Source organism: Myotis daubentonii, chromosome 1, assembly GCF_963259705.1.
Source record: "Myotis daubentonii chromosome 1, mMyoDau2.1, whole genome shotgun sequence".
NCBI lineage: Eukaryota > Metazoa > Chordata > Mammalia > Chiroptera > Vespertilionidae > Myotis > Myotis daubentonii.
The window spans coordinates 58,160,356-58,184,108 of NC_081840.1; the positions used below are offsets into that span (position 1 = coordinate 58,160,356).

Below are 23,753 nucleotides of genomic sequence, written 5' to 3' on the forward strand. Positions count from 1 at the left end.
TTCTTTATTTCTTTTTTTTTAAAGTATATTTCTTTATTGATTTCAGAGAGGAAGAGAGAAGGAGAGACAGAAACATCAATGATGAGAGAGAATCACTGATCGGCTGCCCCCTCACGCCCCCTACCGGGGATCAAGCCTCCAACCCCAGGCATATGCCCTTGGCCGGAATGGAACCCGGGACCCCCCAGTCCGCAGGCTGACGCTCTATCCACTGAGCCAAGCCGACTAGGGCTCCTTCTTTCTTAATGCTAAATAAAAGAATATAAAATATTACTATTCATGGCATCTTAGAGTCAATGAAATACAGCAATTTAGCTTTCTACTAAAAAATATTAACAGCATCCAAATAACCCCCCAAGGTGCACCTTATCACTGTACTTATGACACTATCTTGTGATCTGTTCCCACAGCCCTCAGCCCTAACACAGTTATCATCTGACACAAAGACGTCACTTACATTGGTTGAATGACTGCGTGCATGGGCTTGATCTCACCTTAATCACCCCTCATACTGTGAGTCTCTGAAAGAGTAGACAAAGGAAGTCTATTTCTCTTTTTCTCAGAATCGAACAGTCTCTAATTACAGTGTCACTCATACTTGCTTCATACACGTGAATCGCATTTACCCAACTCTGTGTAGTGTAAGCATCCCAAGGACTGCCTGAGTGGTTTAAATGCTTTGCCTGTAGTGCTGGTGCCATGGCGCATACTTTTTGATCAGCTGCCTAAAGATTTTTTTTATACTATGTAAGGAGATGCAGCCATATTCCTGCCAGGCTGATTTCCCTAGAATCTTGGGGAGGGGATTGTTTGAATTCTTTGGGCTACTCTAACAATTCAGATCACCTGAGAGCCTCTTCCTCCACCTCTGTGGATTGTTAATAGACCTTTTGTCTGTAGATCAAGATTGTCAAACCTAGAATGAAAGAATTACAAACTATAGGATCAAGGGTCTCCGGCATAGCTGATGCTGTCAGTGTACCTACCAGTCTCAGCTACGGGGTCTATCTCCCAACTTCTGTTTGCTTTGTTTCGAATGAAGCTGTTTTGTCAGTATTTGCAGAAATTCATATTACCCTGGGACCATAGCCATTGATGGCTGGTGCTTGAATACGAAAGCCCAGCTCCTTTGCCTCAAGACTAGAAAAACCCTGAGGTGTAATCTATGTTCCAGGGCTCCCCCACAGGATCAGGCCAAAGCCAAGACTTCACAGGATTACACTCATGCTTAGCTCCCATCCCTCTTCCCTAACCTACTTTCCCTAGACCAGTGGTCGGCAAACTGCAGCTCACGAGCCACATGCAGCTCTTTGGCCCCTTGAGTGTGGCCACGAAGTTTCAATCGCACTGTACGTGCGGGCCCGCACGTGGTATTTTGTGGAAGAGCCACACTCAAGGGGCCGCAGTTTGCCAACCACTGCCCTATACCCTTTCTAAGGGTGTCAATGAGGCAATTAGGATCTGGAGTTGATAGTCTGGTTTTAGCATAAAAAGAGTGTGTGTGTGTGGGGGGGGGGAGTCTTATGTTCCATGATTTAAATGTTTAAAGTATAATACATCCTTGTCTTCATCCTGAGTGTGTGTTCTTGATGAACAATAAAAACCATCAACAAAACCAGACCCGGAGAGTCTGTCTGCCCTGTCACTTAGAACACACCTCCCCTGAGTAGGACGATAGGAATAGGAAACAAGAGGGCAGCAAACAGTAAGAACTGACCAAACAGCATTTCACAATCAATTCTATTTTATTTACAAGTGATATTCATCTAATTTTATTTTTCACAATGTCGGGCTTTTTTTCTGAGCATCTTAGTGGCTTTTTGGAACTAAAACCAAGAACATTGATTAATTCCCTGATGTTGTGCAACAGACAGTCCCTATTTTTCTAAAATGCAAAAATAGATATGTGTCTAGCAGGCTCCAATTCCTCTCTCATTGCATCTGGAATCTCAAAAAACAAATCTCAGGATTCATTCTAAAGAATGGAAGTTACACAAGATTACACACTTTGGCAGGCAGTCTCACAAATTTGTTTCTGAATTTCTTTAAAGCTCTTAGGTGTGGTAAATGGGAGTGTAGATGGTGAAAATAACATAGGCCTTGAAGTGAGACAACTCGGACTGAATTCTTGTTCTTCTCCTCTTTTTATGGCCTTCAGCAAGCTGTTTAACCTTCCTGACCTTGTTTCATTTCTTCAATAAGACTGTTGTAAAGAAAAGAAATGAGATAATATGTATTTGGTGGAGCAACTGTTTGAGAGGTTGATCTGTATCTTGCTCTGGCTGCTATAGGTATTTTTGTCTTCCCATCCAAGGAAAGTAGCCAACTTTACCTCAGGGAGTATTTAGTAGCTTTAATGTTGCAGGGCCAAAATTAAAAGTTGCCTGACACTAAAAACACAACCTTTGGTCTAGTTTTGGAGGTGATACAGCTGGATTGTCCCAAGTGGCAGTAGACACCAAAGGTTAGGAGTAGCAAAAGTCAACCAATACCAAAGAGAAGACTATTTGGAGAATATTTCCTCATGTTTTGAGAAATGTATTTATGGGTTTCAAGAATCAGGGACATGTGTTCTACTCCCACACAGTAGTTGGCTCAGGGCCTCTGATGATGATGGCAAACTCATCACTGTGTTGCATCTCAGGGGCAAGATGGGCAGCCACTAGGCTTCAAGGTCCCTAATCTACATCCCTGGCCCAAGCTTTGGTCAGAAGTAGCGCAATCACCTGCCCACAAGAACAGTACCACCTGCAGACATGGGCCAGACAAGCTCCCACCCTGGGTTCCATACTTTAGAGCAGCGGTTCTCAACCTGTGGGTCGCGAACAATGAAAATACATCCTGCATATCAGATATTTACATTATGATTCAGAACAGTAGCGAAAGTACAGTTAAGAAATAGCAACGAAAATAATTTTATGGTTGGGGGTCACCACAACATGAGGAACTGTATTAAAGGGTCATGGCATTAGGAAGATTGAGAACCACTGCTTTAGAGTCTTCTATCTATTAAAAAATCCGGTCCCGCCCTGCTGGCGTGGCTCAGAGGTTGAGTGTCAACCTATGAACCAAGAGGTCCCAGTTCTATTCCCGGTCAGGGCACTTGCCCAGGGTTGCCCAGGTTGCAGGCTCGCAGGGGTGTGCAGGAGGCAGATGACCGATGATTCTCTCTCATCATTGATGTTTCTATCTCTCTCTCCCTCTCCTTTTCCTCTCTGAAGTCAATAAAAATATATTTTTTTAAAAAAAGCCAATCCCTTGGGCTCTGTACGTGAGACCAAATCTGTTTCAGAGATCACAGCCTTGGAGGTCTAGTCTAGATCCTTCTCCTTCTATATGTGACTTCCTGCTTTTCATAGCAGTTTTGTTTATTGGTTGTGCCCACATTTAACATCGTTTCTGCCATCCTAGATGAAGTCCCAGAGTTATAAATCCCACTTACCAGCATCACCAGGTGTCTGTACCGCAGATACACCCTTGATCTCTGGGACAGAAAGGGGTACTCCTCACTGTCATCCTTCAGAACACTTTATTCAAGAAAGAATGATAGAAAGAGCAAGTCCATCTCAAAGCAACCTCCTTTCTTGGCAGCTGAGGACTGAAGGGTACTGTTTCAAAGCCTTCAGGTCTCCATGTACCTCTGTGTTCCTCAGCTCCTGCCATCTCTAGAGAATACACCTATTCTCAGAGGACTAAAACCATAGTCTCCACCCTGTTATGCTGTAATCACAATCATGGCTAGAATTTTATTAGTCTGAATTTGACCTTCTTCTTTGTGTGTTCACTAGCTTAAAGATTTAGCTACATGGAAACTCTACTACAGCAGGTCTGCTAGTCCCTGTCATTTTCTTATAATATTACTGAGATGCCATAGGAATTTAACTCCTGTTTATATGAATTACCCTATGACAAAATTAGTTTCAATATATTTTGCCACCGTTCCAAGATCCATTGCCGCTGTTAAGTGAGGACTTTACAACCAAACTCAGTAAGCTCCTAATTTGTACACTGGCAGTTCCTTGTAGGCAAGAACTGTGCCATTGGGTTCTGTGTCCCCAGCACTTAGTACCATACCTGGTATGTGGTATTTGTCCAGTGAAATCGCTCTTGGAGACAGGCTCTGTCAAGAATTGTAATGGGTCTGAGTTTTACCCTACATGCAAGTTAACAACTTAGCCTATTACAGTTTCATGGATACTGGTAGAAGACATGAAATATCTGCGGCAGAAACCAAGACAGTTTATTAATCACAGCAACAGTAGTAGCTAGGGTATCTGCATTTTTTTAAAAGATAGTTCCCCAAGACCTACTTTCCACAGGGCAATGTGAATAAGGCCAGTTAACTCCTGTACATGAAGGACTCTGAGCTCAGGGAATCCTTTTTTTTTTTTTTATTTTGCAAAATTGTATAGTTTTATTTAATGCAAATAAAACTGTCTCATGAGCCATCTACTCATTTTCTTCACTGTGCAGCCTGGCATTAGGATTGGTGACTTCTGGGATCTGGGCTGCTCTTTCCACAGTGGCTTTGCAGTAGTTGGAGGAAAGGTTATGAAGAATCTCAACCCAGTAAAACTTGCTGCACATCAGCAGCACTTCCACCTTTTTGATGGTGTAGACTAGAAACTTCTAGAAGCCACTAGGCAGCGCATGCCCCATTTTCTTGTTGCTGCCATGATTAATGTTTAGCATCAGGATCTGGCACTTGAGTCTTCTCTGTACCCTGCTGTCGATGCCTCTGGATTTCTGTCAGTTACACTTAATTTTGACAGATCAGTCTGATTAGTGCCAGATGAACTTCTTGAGCTTCTTTTTGACCATCTTGTGCTTCATGAGGGGTCTGAGAGCAGTCCTGATGCTAGTTCGGAGATGGATGCCACCTCCCCTGGATTCTTTTAATGGCTTTATTGAGGTATAACTAGCATGCAATAAACTGGACATATGCAAAATGTACACTGATAACTTTTTTATTGTTGACACTATTATAATGTCCTCCCTTCCTCCCTTTGTCCCCTGAATCTTTTATAATGGGCAGTCAGCATGCCTTCCCTTTCCTCCAGAGGGACACGCTATCACTGTCAGGCATCCTTGCAAAGGCAGTCTGGAATAAAGGGCAGCCAGCGCCTCACATGCAAGAAGACATGCAGAAATGTGAGTGGCCGCGGAGAAACGTGTCAACAGGTGGCTGAGGTGAGTCAGAGGTGCCAGCAGTCTGAAGTTCACGTGTCCCTGCCCACCCCCACCGCAGAAGCCTTGAAGGGCAAACAGTTTTCTCAGTGTTACACAGCATGCAGCTCCTTCCAGCATCTACTTGTTTGGTGGTCCAATGCCCCTTGCCTTGAAAGCCCTCTCCCTACGTTTCCTTCTGGATCAGATTCAAATTTCAACGCTCCTGTAGAGCCTTCCCTGACCAGCCCAGCGCACAGTGACTCCTTCTCCTCCAGCATTACAGAGTGATTATGATCTATGTCAGTCATATTGGCACTTAGGAAGTAACAATAATCGCCACATCAACAACATCTGACATTTGTGGATCCTTTTACCTTTTGCAAAGTGTTTTTACACAAATATTTCCTTTGACTATCAAGCATAGCAATCTGTGAGACACACGAAGGAAAATGTGAGAAAAAGCAGACATTCAGAAACTTTCCCAAGGTCACCTCGTTAATAAACAGGTCATCAGGTTTAGCATTAGCTCCCAGACCACAATGGCTGCATTGTGCCACTCCTTGATACTGTTTAAACGCCCATATGGATTTATGTCATGCAGGGTTGAGTCAGAGAGACTTGATTGTTACTTTTTGATCAAAGATTAGGGGACAAAAGAGTCACAGCAGATTCTAGTGGTGAAGAGTTTAGCGTCAGACAAACCTGCGTGGAGAGATTTCTTGGGTTCACCAAAATGCAGGCTGTCTCTTCTTCTGGAACACAGAGCTAAGCTACATGCCCGAGATTCCCTTGCATCTCAGTGGAACCATGACACTGCGTGCTAACCAATGGAATGTGGGCGTAAGTGGTGTCACTACTTTCAGGTCTGGCCATGAAACATCCTATTCAGTCTTCCGTGCTCTATTGCCATCACTCAAGATTGGTTGATGGTGGGGAGATCTTGAAGCTACAACATGTTCAAGCTACAAGATGGAAGGGTCCTGTGCACATGCGTCAGTGCTTAGAGCTGAGCGGCCCGAAAGAGCCACCCGATGAGGACCAGCCACACGTCACTTTGCTCCAGCAAGAAACAAATTTCATTGTGTTACATCACTGTGATTTGGGGATTGAGAAACCAGTTGCCCCACTCTCAGACACTTGAGATTAAATCCCAGCTCTGCATTTCACCAGTCTGGTGTGACCTTCCTTACTCATTTGTAAGGTAAAATAATAATCATCCCTATCTCACAGGATGCTGGTGAGAATTAAATGAGATAACATATGCAAAGGATTTTCACAGTGTCTGGCACATAGTATAAATGCTATTTAATCAGTAAATATTAGCTATTCATGTTATTATGTCTAACACATTTTCTGCTGGTTCCAAACTGAATTTGAAATTTCTGTTTTCCAACTTGTGTTGGAAGAGAAAATCTCATTCTGATTATCTTATGACAATGAGTATGGCTCAAGGTTAATCAGGGTTAGCGTCTCTGCACATAGGCCTAGTTTTCTGGGTGTCCTGCCAATCCATCCTTGCCTGCCTCAATGGATTTTTAATTTTCAATGATAAAAAGGGGTGAAAAAATAGGAAAATTATAAAGCTATTTCCAGAAAAAAAAAATCTACCAAAATCTCCTGAAACTCTCTGAATATACTGGGATTATGTATATTAAGTAAACATTACATTTCAGAATGCTTAGTCTGAATGTTCACAATGAATTTACCACTTGTGTGATTGGGTCATTTTGAATCAGACAATTAGAACTTTCAAGTGAAAAAATATCTGTATTGGAGGCAATAATAATGTGTCAAAGTAGGTTCACCAATTGCAAGAAATGTACCTCTATGATGCAGGATGTTGATTATGGGGAAAGCTATATATGCAGCAAGACAGGGTGTCTATAGGAACTCTCTGTACTTTCCGCTTAATTTTGCTATGAACCTAAAACTGCTCTAAAAAATAAAGTCTATTAAAAATTCTATTCACCGCTACTGAATTGCACTTCCCGTTGTAAAACTTGGTCTAATGGGATCATTATGTTATTAAAAAGAGATTAAGATAGTTTTGTCTTTAAATGATGGACACAGTGTATTCCCAATACGTTTTTCCCTCTGGTTGGTGGCAACATAAACTGGAAGTACAAATTGAGCCACCTCTCTGACTTCTGGGAAGCTGATGCCAGGACACAAAAGGCCTGTCACGGGTGATTGCATGTTATGACTTGTTAATGTGTCTAGCCCACCCACCCTTGCAATGGTTCAGGGAATTAAAAAAGGAAGCAGAAGGTAAGCACCAAGAACATTTCTCACATGAGCAGATTAGGAAAATAAAGAGCATTTCTTTGAAAAGCTTACTTGATAGCCTAGATTTAAATATACACCATAAGAATAAAGAATATTTTTCACTCCCCCTTTGTGTCAGTTATCCTGCTGCCTGCACTCACCTTGTCTACTGAACAAGTAAACCCGTCAGCCTGGATTCAAATTCCAGCTTGATGCCTTGGCCAGGTTACTTAACTTCTCAGATATTTGCTTTCTTACCTGGAAAACAGGATTAACTGATGGTAAGCACTTAGGAATTGTTTTGTCCTTTTGCTGTTGTTAAAATAAGATTAAAAACCCAATTTTGACACAAATTTGCAATAAAGAAAGCACACCACTTTAAAAACTCCTGAAGGATTAATCACAAGTCTGGTAAGAGGAGATTTTTAATACAAATAATCCAGTTATTAATTTCTCCAACCTCTTGCTAACCCCTTTACCCTTCTAACACAAAAATTACACACAGCTTTGGAATATGGAATATTTTATCAAAATATAGTAGTGTACCATAGTAAGTATAATTTTAGAATTGCTTGCATTTTTCCTAATTATTTACTATTAAACAGCCTAATAAAAGATTCATAAATACATGAATTAAAAAATCATTTCTATTTTCATTTTAAAACTGATTAATCACAGTCAGTTTTAAGAAAAGCTTTCAGTGAAATTATATAAAATACCCTGAAGGTATCCTATATAATAAAAGGGTAATATGCAAATTGACCCTAACAGCAGAACGACAAGAATGACCTCTTGACCAGTCACTATGAGGCACACTGACTACCTCTTGGTCCCTTCCCCCGCCATCAGGCTCCGATTGCCCAATGGCGAATGGGAAACCGGGGTGGTTGGTGGTAAGGGACAGGGCTAGCTATGGGCAGCCAGGGAAGATGGCCCTGATCGCAGGCCAGGCCTAGGGACTGTACCTGTGCACTAATTTTGTGCACCGGGCCTCTAATAAATTATATAAATGCCCAAGAGGTGTGGCCTGCTCCAGGTTAATCTGTGACCACAGAGCACAGTGGGTCAGTTCTGGACCTAAGGAAGGTTTGCTCTGAAAAGTTGGTCCTCTCTACCTTTAATGAGCATTTACCTGAGACAAGTTAAAATCAGACCAGTCACCAAGGTGTAGGTCAGGAATCAGAATTTTTTACTTTGATGCATTCTACCTTCACTATTAAAAAACAATAACAACTAAAAAAAAAAAAAACTTGAAAAAAATTTTAAATAAATGCAAGGTGCAGCAGACACTCATGCTCTATTTCATTATCTCCCATACTCTGCCCAGTTTATGGGCAGGTAATTGGAGCCATGTGACAACTGGTCAACGGGCTTGGAAGGGAACTGATGTGTATAACTTCCAAGCTGAGGCAGGAAAAAAAGCCGGATCATGATTGTCTAGAATTTTTTCTTTTTCCTCTTGAGTGGCCTCATGGGTCCTTGAGTGACAATGTGGAGTAAAACCCACTGCCTATCTGCCTGGAACAGTGTGCAAGTGGAAAACCAATTCTTGTGTGGTAAGCCACTGAGATTTGGGGGTTGTCTGTCACAACTTAATTTAATTTGTCCTAGTTCACAACAGTTCCCTAAATGCAACCCTCCTCATGCTTTTGTACGCACTATTTATGAACCTAAAAGGTTTTTGCACCTTAGCCATCAATCCACTCCTATTTCAAGATCCAACCCCGACACCTTCTTCTGTGTAATGAAAGGCAGCATGGCATACAGAGGAAAGAGTATGGGTTTCAGAATTTGCAAGGCTCAGGTTCAAAAGTGTGTTCCATCTCTTACAAGCTAAGCAACTCTGAGAAAGCTAACCTTTCTCTGCTCTAATTTCCTCACTATACAGTGAGGAAAATAACTGCATAGAGTGGCTGTGAGATTAAATATCATGGGTTATGCAAATTGCTGAGCACACTGTTTGACATATAGCAAAAATACAGGCTGTGTTATTATCCCAAGGTCACCATCACCCCAGCTAAATCCAGATGCATTTTCCTCTGGGTTCCCATAGCAGCTCTATCTTAGCACTTAGTGCCTTCCATTATATTTTTTGCATCCATGTCTATATCCCCCCATTAATCTATGAATAACTAGAAGCCAGTGGCATTGTCTGATTTTATTTTGCAGTTCTGGTCCCAGCACCTAGAACACTGTTTGGCAATAGTAATTGCTCCACAAATGTTTGTTAAGTGAATTCATCTTGATGTGCCCAGTACAGTCAGTCTTCCATAAACTGTTTATCGATTGGATGAATAGAGCAATGAACAAATCAATTCATGAAAAATGATTATCTCTTTCCTTTCCCCATAAGTAAATGAGCTTTATAGAAGGGAAACCATTTTCACTTCCTTCTTTAGATCCCACCTCATTCCTGCTGCTGCTGCAGCTGCTTTCTTCTCTCATGGCAGACTGGCTACCTATTCATCAATATTCGTGTTCTCTTCCTTATCATACCCCTGGAAAACATTCATCAATCCCCTTGCAACTAGGAAGGGCTTTGTGACTAGTTCTCACCAATCGGAAGTAAGCAAAAATGATGTACCTACCTCCAAACATAACCCGTAAAATAGCTGCTTTGAGGTCCTCCCTCACCCTTTGTCCCTTCGATTGAATACAGAGGAACCAGTGGGGGATTCTAGGCCCAAGATGTGGAGCCATCAGATGGAAAATGCTTGGAACTTGAGTCCCTGAATGACTGTGTGGAGTACACTTTCACTCACCTCACCCCAACCAATCAAATTGGACTATGATATTAATAAGAAGTAATTAACCCCATTAGGCTTTGGGGCTGTTGATTGCACTAAAAACCTTATATTTACCCATCCAGGGCTGGGATAAAAAGCACTTAGGCAGCTTGGAACATCCCAGTCATCTATCACCCAATCTATAAGGGCTTAGAAGGACCCTTGAGTCCGCAGGCCAACGCTCTATCCACTGAGCCAAACCGGTTAAGGTTCCATCTTGCTTTTGAAGGTTATAGCTTAATATCCCAGGAGCTCCTAGTAATGAGACTTTGCTTTGCTTTTGCTGGATCCTGCACCAGAGCCATGCCTCCTCCTCCAAAGGCCATTCCACATTCATTACCCATGGTAACCGTGGTAAGCCAGCTTTCTGCCTGTGCAGAGTCTTGAGTCTTGCCTGCCCCTTCACACCCTGCCTCCCCCTGTCAGGTTGGGGGACCTAGCTCTACCTTAATCCCCCAGTTGGCAGACCAGGCATTTGCTTCAATTATTCCCGTTTCACCTGCAGATCACTGAGGCCCCTTTGCCCTGCTGAGCTGCCAGAGCCTTTACTTTCAGCTGGGCCCATGCCCTACCTTTCGCCACTTGGGGTGGGTGAGTCTGGAGGGAAGTATCCTGACCTTCCTCTCCAGCCTAGACGAAGTAGTGGGGCCTCACAGAAGAGTTCTGAGACTGCACAGTTCAGAAATTATCAGGGTGTTTTTTCATTGGCATTTAATAATGTGGTGAATGCTTCTTATTGTGATACCTGTCTTCTAATTGTAGAGTTTCACAAATATTAGTGATTTTAGGGCAGTGGTTCTCAATCGTGGCTGCACAGTAGAATCACCTGGGAATCTTTTTAAAATCCTGATTTCTGGGCCTCACCCTCCGGAAATTCTGTTTCTTTATTACTAATGTTGTGGCCCCACCCCATAACAAAGAAACAGAATTTCCAGAGGATGAGGCCCAGAAATCAGGATTTTAAAAAGATTCCCAGGTGATTCTAATGTGCAGCCAAGGTTGAGAACCACTGTTTTAGGGCGTTATGTTTTTATGGGATATGGATATGCTACACTTAGTATATGCTTGCATGCATACGTTATTTTATACTAAATCAAGGCCTACTGGACTCTCAGCTTAGCATTTGATGATTAATACGCAAGGTTACAAAAGTCCCAGCCAGCTGTCCTATTGCTCAGTCACCACATATGCAAGCGTTTAAAGTGTCTTCCTTCTTTGATCTCACTTTTGCCCTACAGTCCTTCTTACTGCGCCTTGTTCTCATCAGCTGGCCTGTGCCTTTCCTGCCCAGCTACATAGGCCTAGTCATTTCTAAATAATGACTTCTATTATTGAGCTTAAGGAAGTTAAAAAATAAAATCAAGCCTGCTGCTTGTAGGCACAACGTGCAAATTGGCAGTCCTCAGGAAAGCAGCTGCCAGAAGTAGTCTGTCCTATACTCCTGGCAGCAACAATGTCAATAAAAGCCTCACCCCACAGATGTCCTGGAAACACCCAGTTTCCATCCTGGAAGGGCAGAGCAGTGCATTTGCTCTCCAACTTTACATCTGCACTAGGATGTTTGCAGAATTCTGTAAAGATGGCTAACATGGAGGGTTAATGTGTGTCGGACACTGTGCTGCACAGAGTATGTACTTGTTTACTCACCGCAGCATTTCCACAAGGTGGGCACTAGTGCATAAGAATCACTGGGACCTTGTTAAACTGCAGATTTACTTGAGCAGGTTGGGGTTGGGGTGAGACTGCATTTTTAAAAATATTTTATTAATTTCAAAGATGAAGGAAGAGGGAGAGAGAGATAGAAACATCAATGATGAGAGATAATCGTTGATTGGCTGCCTCCTTCACGCCCCTCACTGGGGATGGAGCCCGCAACCCAGGCATGTGCCCTTGACCGGAATTGAATCTGGGACCCTTTAGTCCGCAGACCGACACTCTATCCCAGCGATGGCGAACCTATGACACGCGTGTCAGAGGTGACACACGAACTCATTTTTTGGTTGATTTTTCATTGTTAAATGGCACTTAAATATATAAAATAAATATCAAAAATATGTCTTTGTTTTAGTATGGTTGCAAATCTCAAAAAATCTCTATATGTGACACGGCACCAGAGTTAAGTTAGGGTTTTTCAAAATGCTGACACGCCAAGCTCAAAAAGTTCACCATCACTGCTATCCACTGAGCCAAACCAGGTAGGGCAAGACTCTCCATTTTAAATAAGCAACCAAATGATGCCAATGCTGGTCTGCAGACAGTACTTTAAGTAGCCAAGTGTTTAAACCACAAGAACACTTACTGTTCACTCAGTGAGAACATTGGAGGTAGGCGGTTCCAGGATTGATTCAGCAGCTCTACAATGCCCTTCAGGACATAGACTCTCTCTTTTTCTAAAGTGCCATCATCAATAAGCTGACTTTTTTATCTTAGGTTCTTTCCTCGTGCCCACAAAACGGCCATTGCTGCTCCGATCATCACATCCGCATGTGGCTAGAAGCACAATCCATTCCCTTAGACTGGGTGCGTTGCCAGTTCAGAAAATGATAGCGAAGAAGACATGGGTGGGGATGGACATGGGAAAATGCCGGGAGCCGGTCCATCCTTGCTGTTTCAAGGGACCTGGCATATATGGCATATGGTTCTAAATATGTTTGCTCACCTTCTTGGCGCTGTGTTTTAACCAAGGTCACCTTTCCGAGAAAGGTTGAATCCCCAGGTAGGGATTTTCCCCTGAAGTTAGGGAGGGAATAAAACCCCTCAACTAAGTGCCAGGTGGGTAATTAATCACTTTAACTATGAACAATCATGCTTAAGCTACATAATCTTTACTCCCTGGAATTGAGATAAGAAACACCCTAACCTTTGTAATAGAGATTGATAGGATTGAATCAACTGGTATAAATACAGATGTAACCAGACAGAGAGAGACAGAACTCATGAGACAGAATTCAGAAGACAGAACCTACAGGGAGCCTGGAGACAGAAGAACTTCGCTGGAGAGAACATGGCAATAGATCCTGGACTGAACCTGACTACAGAAATTGGCAAGAGAACCTGACTAGAACATGGTGACTGAACCTGGCTGGAGATCTCAGACCGAACCTGGCTGGAGAACCTAGCGAGGAAACATGGCTACTGAGCCTGGCTGGAGAGCCTGGACGGAGCCTGGCTGGAGAGCCTAGCGAGGGAACATGGCCACAGAACTTCCCTGGAGATCCAAAGCAGAACCTCTCTGGAGATCCAGACCAGAACTTGGCTGGAGATCCGGGCTAGAGATCCTGGCTAGGCTGCTGATCAACTGAACACTGTCTCCGTGTCCTTCCTTCTTCGCTGACTCCGTCCACGCCTTTGGGGACCCCTGGACCTGCTGGGGTTGGGCCCCGGCAGGAAAAGTGGAGGGTAATAATCGATGGATAGGCATTAAACAGTATCTTCCATAGCTAAGAAGTAGTATGGCCAGGATTCAACCCCACCTGTGTCCAAAGCTATCCTATTTTTTATCTGTTGAATTAACTGAGGTGACCTGGAGTCATCTCAGAAGGTAAGCCTAGAATGTGATTGTTCTAAACATGCTCAAGTCTGATGACTTGTACCACAGTAGCATGAAGAATGAATGTGCTATAAAAATAGGAAAAAAATAAAGCCTGGAGGTGAAGAGCTAAATAAGCACTGTGTGGTTACAAAGAATCTGCTCAGCAGAGAATTGTTCTTCTATGGGCCAGATCATGTTCATTTGGATTAAACATACACATAAAAAATCCCTTAAAATGATTTATCTTGACTCTATGCTCACCAGGAAAATTTCCAATTCTTCATTTGATCTGCCAAGTAATCAGACACCAGGAAGGGTGGAGAGCTTCCCTAAGGCATCTATGCAAGTTTATTGTTTCTTTGAGAGTCCGTAGTTCCCATTGGACATAAATACTTGAACAGAGAGAAGAGTTCAGAGACATGCCCATGTCAAATTGAAACTTTTTGTGCAATAAGAGTAGAAAATCACTGTAAGAGGAATAGACTGTTTAAAAGACGTTGGGAAACTGGCTCCCCATCTGGGAGAAAATTTTAAGTAAAGCTTCAAAAAGAAAATGAGATAGTTTACATTAATTAGTCTAGTATCTCAGGGAACACATAAGAGGGTGTTCACTAGAACATTGTTTATGGTGCTGGGGAGTTGGAGGTAAACGGGGTGGCTATTACTGAGAGAGCAAATAGGTTGGATGTAATGGATCACACTAGGGGTCCAGTGCATGAATTCATGCATCTTGAAAGGAACTGTGGGCCACGAGGCTGGGATGAGCACAGAGTCAGGAATCCGCCCATCCTCCCTGCCCCCGCCTGGACCCTCCCACCGCGATCTGCTGTCTGCCTGCAGCCCTGCTCCCGCTGCCACCACTCCCACATGCTGACAGCGCCAGCCCCGCTCGCTCCTGCTGAAGGCGTGGAGCCATTGGGGTCAGCGCCAGCAGCAGGTACTAGTGGGGCCGCGTCAACAGCGAGTGCAAGTGGTAGCTGCTGCCCTGATTACCCCTCAGGAGCAGGGGGAGGTGGAGAAGCCTCCTGACAGTGCCAAGTGATCAGGGCCGGTGCCAGCCCCGGCAGCAGGAGCAAGCGGCAGCTCTGGCGCCAGCAGTGGGTGCAAGTTCTGGGTGGGACCGTGGCACACGGGAGCAAAGAATTTTCAGTAACCACCAGAAGCTTGCCCTGAAGACAGCGACCGGCGCCCCACCTTGGTCTGGCACCCCTGCTCACCTGCTCCACCATCCCGCCACAGCTGACACCAGCCATATTCCACGCACACCCCCTGGTGGTCAGCGCACCTCATAGCAACCCGTTGTTCGGCGTTCCACCATTCTGTCTATTTGCATATTAGCCTTTTATTATATAGGATAATGAGAAGAGATCTTCCAAACATAGTATTAGTGACAAAAGATATAGAATGCAATAATATTCATGTAAACCATTTGCACAATGCATTCAAATAATGAGATGCACATTAAATATGTTAAATTATCTATGGAGATATGGAATAGGAATAGAATATGATGAGAAAAAGGGATGGACAGACTGATGGATGGACCTATAATTAGGAAAGAGGGATCTTGGTGGGACCAATAATGGTAACATGCCAGTAACTGAAGAATGCCATTAACCCAACCTTCTGCACTGAAGATCCAAATAAATAAATTAGCACATGCAGGCAAGCATATCTACAGATATGTTTATCTATCTATCTATATACATAGGTATAATTTTTTTAAGTTAAAAATGAATACATGAAGATTCTTATTTGTTCATTAGTTTTCTTGTGATTCCTAGTAGATATCCTAACAAAAGTGAGTCTCAGGGCCTGCTAAGCTGAGTCAGAGCCCAGGCCTGAAGAATCACCAAAGCCAGCTCCCCCGAATAATCCACCTTCCTAGCCCACAACCAGTGTGTCTCCAACTACAACCATAAATCCGGGAGATTTTAATTAAAGTTGAATATCATCTTTCTGTCTAGTTACTAGTAGAATGCATCCTTCCTTTCCTTCAGACAGAAAGTTGTACATGTTCATTTTTATTTCTCTTCAGTTACTATTTCTTTGCCTATTTAAGTTCTTCAGTTAATGGAAAGAGTTAAACTGTTAATATCTTCTCATACATAGGCACTAATAGTTTTCATATTATCACTGCTAATACTACTGTAATTTTCTTGGTCAATGTAGTTTTTTTGGTATGAAGATAGGTATCCTTTTTTCATGTTTCAGGAATGATTCCTGATATTTCAGGGATAACATTTAAGGTGAAGACACTATAAATAGAAAACTAGCTCACTGAATTGTAAACTGGCATGAAATGGAAAGGGGGCGTGTGGAATTGCCTGTACCCTTAAGTGGAAGAGAATGTTTGCACAGGAGGCCAACTGTTGTTTTCAATTAACCTTGATGCTAGGATTTAACCCTTTGTTCCCAAGGACATTAAATAGGTTATATTTGTAACCAATTGGAATCAAAGGGTTACGGGGGGCTGGAGGGGAATTATGAAAATTCTTAAGTCACACTTGAATTTATAAATTCTATAATGTGCTAAGTAACATGTCAAGACAAATTCTTTTTGGCTTGGCTATTCATAATGGTAAGTTGTAAGGTATATAACCAATATATTAAGGAAAACAACTGCACAAGTGAAGAGAACTGTTAAAATACCTCCTTGACATAAAAATCCAAATGAATATGCATATACTTTCATAATAACCAATAGAGACGTAGAACATGTAAAAACGTAAATACCTGCATGCTGTACTTTTTATAGCTCCAATCCAGCTCTAAAGTCACATTATGACTTTGTGGCTTTAAGCTTTCCACTTCTTAAAATGCCATTTATATGCGTGCAGGTGTAGCTCCCTGCTGCCTGAATGACTGGTGTTCCAGTTTGCCTCGAGGCTAGTCTGTCTGGGAATGAATTTTACAGATGCCAGATACTCCAGGCAGTTATTTCAGATAAGACATAGGACCCAAAGACAAGACCATAACAAATTCCAATTGCATGCCCTCTGGACAAAAGTCTGTGAACAGAGTCACTGCAGTTCTAGAGATAAGAAGAAACTATTGAATAAAGGAGTTCACAGAGGAAACACACTTTCCTAGACACACAAAAAGGGAAACATTTGGAATCAGGGTCGCTCAGTGCTAAGGAGTGGCCGGTAAAGGTGCGCTCCTTTGGAATTTTATTCAAGGACCGAGATTTACATTATGTACATGATTTCGTCAAATGCTGAAAAACGTCATACTCCACACACTGTCACTTGTCCCTGGTGCTTTCCAATTTGAGGATGAAATTTGAGAAAGGAGGGAAAGGCATAGAGTTACTGGGGGAAGCCAACTCGAGGAAGTGATTTTGAGAAGATCCTGCCTGGCCCCTGTTCTCCAGACTTCAGGCAGGAAAGGGACTATACCTAAGGTGATTGTTTAGCTTATCATCCAGATACTTTGAGAGTGAAAGGGAACACTTAATAAATATGCACGTGCGATAGGTGTAAACCTGGACTGTCTCAGGCAAACTGGACATGTAGTTCCCCTAACTGTGAATATTAAATTATTTCAGAGGGACTAGAGAGAGACTCTTAACCAATATCTGAAATGCCACAATTAGAGCTTTTTCCCTCTACCTTAAACCAACAAGGGGACTGGCCCAGATATTTTGAGGAGAAGTAATTTATATTTTAAGTTGAATAAACTTCTCAGATTCTTGCCACAGGGCAAGTTTGGAGGGAGAGGAAAACCCAATCTTGTGGAATTCCGGACTGTGTTTGGCTGAGGGAAGAGGGGGAAGAACACTGCATGAGGGGTGCTGGAGTGGTCTGCGGATGACTGGCCACAAGACCCAGCCTCGACCCAGAGAAATACCCACAAGGAGCCACAGGTGCCAGCCGGGCCTCCTTGCTCACCTATGCCCATGTTCCCGTGAAGCATATCTCTGTCTCTATCTAACGAAGTATAAAGAATGGGCTCCCAGTTGCTCAGGAATCATCTTGCTCACCTAAGCCAGCTTAGAAGCTCACAGGATAACTGCCATTTTTTTAATGAAGTTCAGAGACTGCTTTCCCTTCACCACACAGAACCATTTAGAGAAAAGTTCCTGGTCAGATGTCCAAGTTTGGAAGGTCTCACACCACACACAGAGTGGTAGCACTGGGGAAGTATGGGGTAAAAACCCAGAATTAACCCTACAAAGCATCCTTTCTTACAGAAAAGATTAAAGGATTGTTTTGCATTTCTTGACTCTGGGCAATTTACTAGTATATCTCAGATTTAATCACTATTTAAATGTGAATCCTGAGTATTGAAAACAACCACAAAATAAATAAATGAATAAATTAAAGTCTCTGGGTTGTAATTTGAGCCACTGTGACCAGTAATTTGGATCAACCCCATCCTTTCTTTTCACAACAACAGGTTATACAAGCAAGGTAATAGCCAGTGACCACTCACTTTTTATGAATATATAAATGAACTGGAGGATGTTTCTGGAGATTATAGGTTTTATGTAAAGCTCCTTTCAGAAATAAGGTTCTGAAATAGAAACTTACAATCTGGGCAGATGGCTCCAGGATGCCTGTACCAAGGTGTCCTTGCCAAAAGGTCTACTATGGCAAATACAACACCCACAAAAAGGCTAAGAGCCAGGGCCCAGTCTATAGTTAAGCCCAGCAAGGTTTGCTGCCTAGAGCAGCCCTATTCAATAAAACCTTCTATATTTGTGCTGTCCAACATGGTAGCTGTTAGCCATGTAAGGCTTTTAAACACTTCAAATGCGGCCACCGTTAACTGAGAAACTGAATTCTTAATTTTATTTTAATTCATTTAAATCAATACTTTAAGTTTAAATTAATTTAAATAGCCACCTGTGGCTAGTGGCTACCAATGTAAGTCTAGAGGTTAAACCAGCCTAAATAAAGCAATTCAGAAGCCATCTATGAATTCAGCAGGGAATCTGAGAAATTAACATTTGACACCTTATATTTTAACTCTGTTAAAAAAAAAAAAAAAGAAAGCAATTGCCCCTATTAAGTTTTCTCAAGCCCTTCATGATCTGACCATTCACTTCACCCATCACATTCAATTTCTGTATTCATTAAAACTGAGGAGGAATAATATAATAACCAGATCATATCCTGTTTCTATGAAAGTTTATTTGGTCTTACAATGATGAGTAAATGGATTAATCTATCAGTCACTGGACTAATACTTCTTAGATTGTAAAAAGCAAATGTATTCAACCAGACTGTGCCCACTCTGCACTTAGCACTGGGGATGGTATACACAGTAAGACATGGTCTCTGCCCAAGTCTTCTGGGGACACATTTTAGCAAATGGGTAATGCAGAAGGATAACCAATATTCGTAGTTTAAGGAGAGGGGGTTGCTTTCTGGAGGAAGGTGTGTCCAGCCCGAGGCTCAAAGGAGGGATGGCTGTTATCCAGGTTAAGATGCAGTGTTAGGAAACAGGTGTTCTAGGGAGAGAACAGAATGTTCAAAAGCCAGGAAGAGTGTAAGAGATGAATGGCTGGATTCTATAACAGAAAGTTGAGTATGACTGGAACATTCCGTGAAATGAGGAAATGACTTGAGACTAGAGGAACAAGTTTGGTCCAGGGCATCAGGACCTTGTAAAATCAAATTTTTTACTATTTCAAATATGTGCTGTTCCTTTTTGTATTAACCAGAAGTAGAAAACTGCTCAAAATGCCCAGAAGCAAAGGATAGGTAATAAATTGTAATACACTCACAATGTGGAATACTATACAGCAATGAAAATGATTGATCTGCAACCGTATGCAAAAATATGGCTGAATTGCACAAGCATGATATTGAGAGAAAAGCAAGGCACAAAAGGATAAAAATCGTACGATTCCTATTGTTTGAAGTTTAAGAAGAGACAACACTAATATGTGGTGATAGAAGTCAGAAAGCAGTTCCAATAGGTACATAAAAAGTATAACATCACTAATCATTGGGGAAATGCAAATAGAAAACAGTTAGACATCACTTCACATCTTTTAGAATAACCATTACAAAAAAACAAAAACAAAGTTAACAAGTGCTGGTGAGGTTGTGGAAAAAGAAAAGCCTTGTACACTATTGGTGGGAATGTAAATTGGCACAGCCATTATGAAATACTAGTAGCCCTGTGCACGAATCCATGTGCCAGTAGCTCGCTGCCACCCTCCTGTAGCTCCCCCTGTCCCTTATACCCGCCCCCCGCATGGCTTGCTGTCCTGCCTTCTCCTGTAGCTCTCCACCACCCACTTGTAGCTCACTGCCCTAACCTCCTGCTGATCCACAATCCAGTCATTATGCAGTCGGTCATTACGTAATGACCATTTGCATATTACATCTTTATTATATAGGATAGTATAGAAGTTCCTGAAAAAATTAAAAATAGAATTACCATATAGCTAGCAATCCCACTTCTTGGTATGTATCTGAAGGAAGTAAAATCAGGATCTTGAAGAGATACCTGCCCTCCCATGTTCATTGCAGCATTATTTACAATAGCTAAGACATGGGAACAACCTATGTACCCATGGACAGATAAAGAAAGAAAGAAAATATGGGCCCTAGCTGGTTTGGCTCAGTGAATAGAGCATCGGCCTGCCGACCAAAGGGTCCTGGGTTCAATTCTGGTCAAGGGCACATGTCCGGGTTGCAGGCTCGTTCCCCAGTAGGGGGTGTGCAGGAGGCAGCTGATCAATGATTCTCTCTCATCATTAATGTTTCTATCTCTCTCCCTTTCCCTTCCTCTCTGAAATCAACAAAAAATGTTTTCTTAAAAAATAAAGAAAATATGGTATATATACACAATGGAATATTATTCAACCATAAAAAATAAGAAATCTTGCTATCTGTGACAGTAATGATGAATCTTGTGGGTATTATGGTAAATAAAATAAGTCAGGCAGAAAAAGATAAATACTGGAAGATATCATTTATATGTGGAATCTAAAAAAACAAATTCATAGAAACAAAGAATAGATTGGTGGTTGCCAGAGGCTAGGGGGTGGGGGGATGGAGGAAATGGGAACATGTCAATCAAAGGGTACAAATTTACAGTTATAAGATAAATAACTCTGACAATCTAATATGCGGCCTGATGACCATGGTTTCTTAACCATGGTATGTCTACTCAAAATTTAATAACATCTTAAATGTTTTCACCACAAAAAAACCCCAAGGTAACTATGTGAGGTAACATATGTGTTAACCTAACCTTATTTGATACTCATTTCACAATATATATGTATGTCAAGTCATCACATTGAATACCTTAAACATACACAACGTTATATGCCAATTATATTTCACTAACCCTGGGGAAAAAGAAGTCAGAAAGTAGTTACAGTACTAGCCAACTAGCTAGAAGGAAACACAAGAGGGGCTTCCAAGGCGCTAGTAATGCTCAGTTCCTTTCTTTCTTTTTTAATATATTTTATTGATTTTTTACAGAGAGGAAGGGAGAGGAATAGAGAGTTAGAAATATCAATGAGAGAGAAACATCGACCAGCTGCCCCCTGCACACCTCGTACTGGGGATGTGCCTACAACCAACCAAGGTACATGCCCTTGACTGGAACCGAACCTGGGACCTTTCAGTCCGCCGGCCAATGCTCTATCCACTGAGCCAAACCGGTTAGGGCAATGCTCAGTTTCTTGATTAGGCGCTGGATACACAGATGTGTGGGATCAAGGTATATGCTTACAATATGTACTCTTTCCTGTCTGTAGATTACATTTCAGGAAAAGGTTAACTTAAAGACACAGAGTGTTCTTTTACTTTCACAAATTGTCAAATACTTCTCTCACTTCTTGTGTTCACCCTTTCATCACTGAATTTAAAACTCGGGCCTTAAGTCTGTATCTCGTGACAGTGGGTCACCACCCTAAATACACATTCATTTAAATTGACGTTCTCATCTCAACTGACCCAAGTGGCTGGAAATGACCAGGTGCACTTGGGTCATACATGAATGCCTAGACTTGGCTGGTGATACTATGTGCCTCTATCACCACGATCTCTGGTATGTACACCTGATGCAGAATGCCAGGTGTAAGTTAATGAAAAACAAGGAGGGGTGGGGGGAGTTTAATCCTATCAAGGTTTGTTAATGAGAAAAGATTAATTATATTCTTTGTATTTTCAGTGAAGAACTCATGCTTGTGAATGTAAAATTCCTTGCCAAATCAGACAGTTGATAAAATATTGACTTAAAATGTTAAATCCTTTTTTAAAAATATATTTTATTGATTTTTTACAGAGAGGAAGGGAGAGGGATAGAGAGTTAGAAACATCGATGAGAGAGAAACATCAATCAGCTGCCTCCTGCACACCCCCTACTGGGGATGTGCCTGCAACCAAGGTACATGCCCTTGACCAGAATTGAACCTGGGACCCTTCAGTCTGCAGGCCAATGCCCTATCCACTGAGCCCAACCAGTCAAGACTAAAATGTTAAATCTTTTCATGAACTGGTGTCATTATTGATCAGGGGGGAGAAAAGGTGCTGATTATCACCAAAAATAGCCCTTATTCATCATGTATATAAGAGGGGCTCAATATAGTTTTGTTGACTTGCACTCTTAGTCAAAAGTTCTGAGTCTGTTTTCCCCTAAGCAGTTAATAGTTCACAGAATCACAGCAAAACAGAGCCAGAAAGGTCATGTAGAATACACTCTGTTGTATCATGAATGGCATCTCAAAAACTTGAAAGTATCTTGTGCATTTAAAAGCATCTGATGACATTTACTTGCTGTGGGTGATAGTCTCTTCATCTGGAGGCTCCCATAAATAAGCAACCTTGGTTCCAAAGCCCAGAGTAACCTTGAGAATACCATGCTAAGGGAAACAAGTCAGACAGAAAAGGTGAAGAGCCCAGAGCATAGTCTTAACATGTCACTAGAATCTAGATAATAGTATAGTGCTCAAGCAAAAAAAAACTATGTCAATTAATGAATTCATCTGGATCCAGAGGAGGATTTTAGGAAAATGTGAGTCAATTTGCTACACCTAGGAAGCTGGGCAATGGGCTAGGCCAGCCGTGGGCAAACTACGGCCCGCGGGCAGGATCCGGCCCGTTTGAAATGAATAAAACCAAAAAAAAAAAAAAAGACCGTACCCTTTTATGTAATGATGTTTACTTTGAATTTATATTAGATCACACAAACGCTCCATCCAAGCTTTTGTTCCGGCCCTCCGGTCCAGTTTCAGAACCCACTGTGGCCCTCGAGTCAAAAAGTTTGCCCACCCCTGGCTAGGCTCTGCCTTTCCCAGCTACATCTAAATCAACCACTGCTCCTCACACTCACACTGAAATAGCACTGCTTGTTAGGCCTCAACACCAAGAACAGTATAACTCTAGCTTACAATAGGTTACTTCTTTTAGAAATGTTATAAAATTATTCATACATACAAAAGGAGATACATAGATGATAGATAGATAGATAGATAGATAGATAGATAGATAGATAGATAGATAGATAGATCCTATCTGATTAGGTTTAAATTCTTGCTCCATATCTTGCTGGGAGATTTCAGAGGCATAATTGGACCTTTAAATTTTCTCATCTGCAAATGGGATTAATAATTTATTTCATAAAATTGCTTCAAATGAATAGCATTAGCTAATGTATACAAAGTACTTACCACAGGTATAAATGTGAGCTTTAAAATAATAATAATTATTATTATAATAGTTTATAAGACATTAATTAAAACTTGCATGGCTTTGTATTCGAGAAGTTCTCTTGCTGAGAGCTGACAAAGATTTTCTAAGAGAAAGTGACCAGAGCCTGAATCTTGGTTTATCACCTTTGGTCACATGTTATCCCACAACTCTGAGCTTCATGAACTTCTTTCTCCCAGTATTTCCATCTACTGAATAATTCATTTCTGCACACCGAGATTCAAGTTAATATTTAAATTCTCCTCTCATGTAGGAATTATATTTATTACTTACTATGTTTCATTGATTTACAAAATTCCAAGAGAACAGCTCACCTCT

The 23,753-nt window shown here is 41.8% G+C and overlaps 1 long non-coding RNA gene across 2 annotated transcripts in view; it reads right to left on the minus strand.

Moving 5' to 3' along the window:
* Nucleotides 1–23,753, minus strand: part of LOC132219093 (uncharacterized) — a 37,310-nt gene that overhangs the window by 5,416 nt on the left and 8,141 nt on the right. The window contains exons 2-3 of one of the 2 annotated variants that reach the window (XR_009449373.1): nt 7,596–7,692; nt 1,931–2,203 (exon numbers count right to left, since the gene is read on the minus strand). This is a non-coding gene — a long non-coding RNA (uncharacterized LOC132219093). Of the gene's footprint in view, nt 1–1,930; nt 2,204–7,595; nt 7,693–23,753 lie in introns of those variants that run through there. The other variant, XR_009449377.1, reaches the window with a different exon arrangement.